We start from the raw sequence: 6,858 nt of genomic DNA on the forward strand, positions 1-6,858 counted from the left end.
CTAGGACCACAGGTGTGTGCCACCATGACAGTGAGGGACTCGACACTCGACGAATGGACACAGACTTAGGCTAGATTGGCTCGTTGGATCTTCCCTGAGGTGGAAAATACTTCATTATTTTCTGCTGTCTTCAGAAAAGCGAGTTAAAGTCTTTAACAGTGGTAGATTTGGTACCAGGTTCCAGAAACACGATGTAAGAGAGAGTTTCCCTGACAGTGGGCCACTCTCCGTGGCCTTGTAGGGAGACAGACCAGGGAGTCAGTCCTTAGGGCCAAGGCAGAAGGATTGCTTGAGCCCAGGAGTTCAAGACCAGCCTGGGCAACATAGACCCTGTCTCTACAAAAAATTTAAAAATTAGCTGGGCGTGGTGGCACGTGCCTGGAGTCCCAGCTACTCAGGAGGCTGAGGTGGGAGGATCCCTTGAGTGCAGGAAGTCAAGGCTGCAGTGAACTGTGAGGAAACCATGCAAGATTAGGAAAAGTCTTGAGTGTTTGTGTGCATGGGGCTGGGGCCTGTGTGCTGGACTAGGGAGTTTGAGCTTTGGCTTAAATACGGCAGTCATGAAGGCTGGAGGGGCAGCACAGTAGGGGACCAGCTTCAGGAGGGACGCTCACCTGAACCCCCTTTGCTAAGACTCTGAGTCTAGGATGACGACTGTGTTACTCTGTTCTGACACTGCTATAAAGAAATACCCAAGACTGGGTAATTTTATAAAGGAAAGAGGTTTAATTGACAGTTTCACGTGGCTGGGCAGGCCTCAGGAAACTTACAATCATGGCAGCAGAAGAGAAGCGCAAGCAGGGGAAATGCCAGAGGCTTAGGAAACCATCAGATCCCGTGAGAACTCACTCTCACGAGAACAGCAGTGGGGAAACCACCTCCATACTCCAATCACTTCCCACCGGAACCCTTCCTCCACACGTGGGGATTATGGGAACTACAAGAAGAGATTTGGGTGGGACACAGCCAAACCATATCAGTGACTTTACCTTTTCCCCTCTGATTTTTGTCCCTGTTTTTAGTCCATTACTAATTGTGCTTACCTGGGAGCAGCTTAACTTAGCTCATTTTCTGAAAATTCTGGAGACCTAGAAATGGCCTTGTGGCCTCTTCCTCACCTGAAAGTCACCTACTAAAGCTCAAAGATGGCTCTGCCTTGGATGTCCAAAATTTCTGCTTTTGACTATAGTGAAGATGAGACCGGTGAGCTGCTGGAGCTACGGTAGTGACATGGAAGCCCTGATCCCACCCTTAAGGAACCTGTGGTTTAGGGGGGAACATGAGGCAACTTCATGCAAACTGCAGCAAGTGAAGAGTCTCAGCTGAGCAGAGACCTGGAGAGTCTGGGTGAAGGGAACATTCTCTGGCACCTGAAGAAGGCTTAGCCAGACCTACATTTTAGCAGGTGGAGAAGGAGTTAAAAAATCCAAGCAGGAGCCCTAAGGGAGCTCACAGTAGGAAAGCCATGGGTGTTAAAGCCTCCAGCCGCAGTTGGCTACAGGTGCATTTTATTAGAAAATTTAATACATCTTATTTAAAGGATTTATTTGTGAAAAGTTTTTTCTTCCAGAGAGTGGCCCGATTTTATCAGTAACTTGTGAAGGAAGGTTGGGTCTTCTCCCTGTGACCCTGAAGATGAAGGTCTTCTTTAATTATCTGACTACCCAGCAAGGTTTCAACCCTGTCTTCAGATTAGAATCGCCTCAATTAGAATATTAATTCCTGGGCTCTTGGAGTTTTTAAAAACTTCCCCAGGGAGGGTGGACCTGTAACTGCGGGAGGTAACAGGGGCATAGGAAGGTCATCGTTCTTGCTAGGTGTTTACTTTTACCACTAAGCAAAGTGCACAGGTTAGAGGAGGGATCCTTTTGTCATTAATATATATATATATATATTTTGCATTAGATCTAGGAAGAACAATTTCCGACTTGGCTAACCAAAGTGTTCCTTTATAGGCCTTTTGCATATCGAGCCAATTGATAAAATGGGGAATTAATGCCACAGCCAGTTATTCAAGCACTAGAACAAGAAGACATGGAAGGGCAAGTGGGCCCCACTCCCAGCTGGGGGCTGCAGGTGAGGGGGATGGGGAGGGGTGAGGAGAGTGAGAATGTGCAGCAAAAGAGCAGAGGAGTAAGGAGTGCAGACAGGTGCAGATGCCGCCCCACTGCCTCTCCAGGGAGTTACACAAACGTGGGTACTCTGGTCACTGACAGTTTAGAGAAAACGCCACACTGCAGCCATTGATGGAGGTGGGCCTCGGACTTTCAGTGTTACCAGAGTTGAGGTTACACTGTATTTCCTGGCAAGAAATAGATACAAGCCCATGCTCCATGAAGGCCGCTGGGGTTTGGGATAATAACAGTAGCCAGCATGTATTAAGTGTTTCCTGTACATGGGGTGAATAATGAGATAAGACAGTGCTCTGCCCAGCAGACAAGAGGAAGCAAACAGGTTCCCCCTAGGCATGTTTCCTTTGAACTCCCCTGTATATATTAAAATGTGAATTAATTGCCAACATTTAAAAATCAGAAGGTTTCACATAAATCCAGATTTCTGGTTTCTCAAAGTCACAAGATCTGGCAACAGATCAGTCCTACAGGGAAATGAATGCCCCTTGGAGTCTCTGTCCTCCAGTCTCCAATTCCCACAGCCCCACCTGCGTGCGCCAGCCCACCTCCCACCACCCGCAGGTGTCTGAGTTTGCAGAGCCCTGTGTTATCCTGGTAGTAACACAGCTGAGTCTGGGGAGAGGGGAGGGATAGCTGGGAAACCGAGGTTTCCTTACAGTCAGCGGGGCCAGAACCTGTGGGGACCCAGGATTAGGAAACAAGGTCCTTCACGGATTTCATTATTTAGGATCCAGTGAATCGTGTGGAATGGGCACTAAGGTTAGCAAAATTTGAAGTAGTTGCTTAGACTGTAAACCTGATGGAGAAAATGTCCCTGGATAATGACTGGGATAGTAACAGCAATTTGAGTTTCACTAGTCTCTTTTCCTAAAGCCATATTCTGGGTCCCCAACCCATTGATCATTTACCTTAACAACCAACTCTATTGGAATTGATCATCAATTCTCTTTTCCAGAGACCAAGGGTTGTGAATAAGAGTTAATGAATCCCTGACTGGCTTTCTTGCCGTCCACTCTCCATGGCCTTGCTTCCTGGGGAGGGGCCTGTTTGCCCAGCTCTGCCCAGGCTGGCCTGGTTTGAGACCCATACTAAGAAGTCTGCCTGAGGTTCAGGGCAAGCCTCTTCCAGAAGCACTTGAATTATGGTGGCTGGGGGTGGGGTTACAGGAACTTCTCATTTCTTCTCATAAACTTGCATATTGCCAGAATTTTTAAAACCACAATTACTTTTTATTATTTTATTTTACTTTTTTTTTTTTTTTGAGATGGAGTCTTGCTCTGTCACCCAGGCTGGAGTGGAGTGGCGCAATCTCGGCTCACTGCAACCTCCCAGGTTCAAGCAATTCTCCTGTCTCAGCCTCCTGAGTAGCTGGGCTTACAGGCATGTGCCACCACGCCCGGCTCATTTTTGTATTTTTAGTAGAGATGGGGTTTCACCATGCTGGTCAAGCTGGTCTTGAACCCCTGACCTCAGGTGATTCACCTGCCTCGGCCTCCCAAAGTGCTGGCATTACAGGCGTGAGCCACCGTGCCAGGCTTCGAATTGCTTTTTGTTTTTTTGTTTGTTTGTTTGTTTTGAGACGGAGTCTCGCTCTGTCGCCCAGGCTGGAGTACAGTGGCACTATCTCTGCTCACTGCAAGCGCTGCCTGCTGGGTTGACGCCATTCTCCTGCCTCAGCCTCCCAAGTAGCTGGGACTACAGGCGCCCGCCACCACGCCCATCTAATTTTTTGTATTTTTAGTAGAGACGGGGGTTTCATCGTGTTAGCCAGGATGGTCCCGATCTCCTGACCTCGTGATCCATCCGCTTTGGCCTCCCAAAGTGCTGGGGTTACAGGCGTGAGCCACCGCACCCGGCCTGAATTACTTTTTAATCACTAAAAACAATAGGGTTATTTTGATCTAGGGGGTGTGGATGAATGGGAGACTTACAGAGCCAGAAAAAGCCCTGTTCCGGGCCAGGCGCGGTGGCTCACGCCTGTAGTCCCAGCACTTTGGGAGGCCGAGGCAGGCAGATCACGAGGTCGGGAGATCGAGACCATCCTGGTCAACATGGTGAAACCCCGTCTACTAAAAATACAAAAATTGGGCGCGGTGGCAGGTGCCTGTAGTCCCAGCTACTTGGGAGGCTGAGGCAGGAGAATGGCTTGAACCTGGGAGGCGGAGGTTGCAGTGAGCCGACATCATGCCACCGTACTCCAGACTGGCGACAGAGCGAGTCTCTGTCTCAAAAAAAAAAAAAAAAAAAAAAAAAGCCTTGTTCCATCTCTTCTGAAGCCTTTCATTTCAGTCTGTCCAGGACGGCCGCTGCTGCAGGGCCGGGGAAGCGTTTTCCCCAAGCAGCGTCATGACTGGTCAGACTAAGGGAGCTCTCTGCTAACAACCCCCAACACTGTCCCTAGATTAGAATTATCCATGAAATTTCCCTGAATAGACTTGCACTGTGACTGATTTGCAATGCTGTGTTGTGTTTGTAAATCAGTTTGGCCAGAACCGTGTAGCTCAGACAGCTATGCTGAAAGAGCCCAGAAACACAATGGCAAGAATCCATGTTGTACCCAGGCGCTGTTTTGGCTTCTAGAGCTCTGGAAACAGTGTTAGCGTCAGGTAGTGAAGTATGCATGGTTCCAACACGTTCACTCGAGATCAGTGGCCAAACAACCTGTGTGCTTCTCGGTGGTGAGGAACCGAACTGCTAGAGGAGCCTCATAAAATCAAGAAGAAACAGATGCCTGTTGTATGAGTCCAGGAGCTCAAAGCTCATTCCGATTTCAATAAACAGTTACTTGCCTTGGTCTCTGTCAAGGTTTTGTTTTTAAAGGGCATGAAACTTTAGAGACTAATTCATTTTCCCAAATTCAGATCTCTCTTAGGTAAGCAGTACAACCTGAGAAAAGAGGACAACCCTCTGGGATCTTTGGCACCGTGACGCTGCCATATTCCAGCAGGGGACAGGTGAGGGTTCACTGTGGCTGAATCGGAAGGAGACAGAAGAAGCAGGGACGAGCCACCGGGCAGGCCTCAGGCCAGGCTCAGGTTCTGAACTTGATCCCGTGGACTGGTGTTACCCGGAGTGAAGAAAACTGTCTTTCCTCCTTTAATACCTATATATTTTATTTTAGCACGTATTGGGGAAAAAATAATAGTTGCATTTGATATGGCTAATTTTACGAATTAACTTCAGTGAAAAAAGGGAATGGTTTTAAAGAGAAGTGATGAGTGAGTTCTTAATTCCCTCAGGGGAAGCAGGTGCGCCTGGAGAGCTCAAACCGAAGCCCCTGCTTCACAGGCGGGCGGGCTTTGGGGTAGGAGCTGAATCCACGTAGGTCTGCCCGGTCCCACGCCTCAGTTCTGTCCCCACGCGGCAGGTTCCTGGAACGACATTCACCTTTGTTCAGGAACTCCGGTCTTACCGCCGCCCACGTGGAGTGGGATCCGAGCCAAGGGGGCCTCCCGAGCGAAGACCGCAGTGCGCGCCACGGGCCACCAGGTGGCGCCGGGAGCCTGGGAAAGCCGCGCCCCGCCAGCGGCCGCGGGGTCTCCGGGCCGCCCTCGCAGGGCCCCTGGGCGGGGCCGGGGCGTCGCGGTGGGGCGCTTTCCGTTCTTTGGAAGAAGGGCTCTGGTCCCCCGCTTTCTTTCCATCTCAGACCCAGTGCGGAAGCGTGGGGGATGAGCCTGGGCGCCTTCACCAAACGGAACCCCCTTTAATCTGATGTGAAGGCAAATCTCTCCACCGGGGGACCCGTTGGGTGCGGCGGAGACACCCTTCGGTGGCTGAGAAACCCTCAGACGCCGTGGAAGCACCAGGGGTCTGAGCGCCCAGTGCGGGAGGTGCGGGGCCGGCTTCCCTCCCCGGGGCTGGAGCCTTCAGGAGCGCCGCCCCCACCCGGCTTCCTCCGAGGGCAGTTCTGGACTCTGGCCTGGCCCCTGGCCGGCCGCTGCCCTTGGCCTCGTCCAACCCACACCCGCGGGGCGGAGGCTCCTGCTGTGCACAAGCCCGGGGCGCCGGGGTGGGGCGGCTGGGTCTGGGCCCAGGTGTCCCGAATCCAAAAGCATCCCACTGCACTGCCTGTAAATTAGCGATTTCGGATCTAGTGATGAGCAGAGGGGACAGAATAGCCCAGAGGCCGGGTAACTAACATGTGCGGGATCAAGGAAGGCGTTCGTGGGCAGCTACTATTAGGGCTTTGAAGAATGCATAGAGGTTCTCTTAGGTGGTCAAAGTGGAAGGAAGAGGTTCTCTTAGGCAGAGGGAACAGCGTCTGCAAGGACACACAGGAATGTGGCACGTGGTGTGTCCCGGAACTACAAACAGCTCTGGTTGCTGGAATGTGAAAAGTCAAGTATGGAGTGGTAGCAGTTGCCACAGAAGGGGGAGCGGGGCCAGATCGCCAAAGGCCTTGAATGCCATGCTCAGGGGCTTAGACTGCACTGCCCTGGGGAGTTTATAAGGGGGATGTTTTTTGTTCTTGGCAGTGACGTACCCAGGGAGCTTGCCCCTTACATAGGTCAGTGGTCTGAAAAACCTCCTTTTTGGCAAGCAGGGGCCTTTCGTGAAAGAAAAAAAAAATCATATGGAACATAGATTCAAAAGCCAGGCCAGTGTGGAGCTGCCGGCAGTTTCCCTGTGAGCAGGAGGGAAAGGTGGGGCATCCCTGAGAAAGGAGCCATAGTCATCCCAGCCGGATGGCGTGGGAGAAATCTCAGGAGTCCATTATCCCCAAAAA

This window comes from Pan paniscus, chromosome 13 (genome assembly GCF_029289425.2).
Source record: "Pan paniscus chromosome 13, NHGRI_mPanPan1-v2.0_pri, whole genome shotgun sequence".
NCBI lineage: Eukaryota > Metazoa > Chordata > Mammalia > Primates > Hominidae > Pan > Pan paniscus.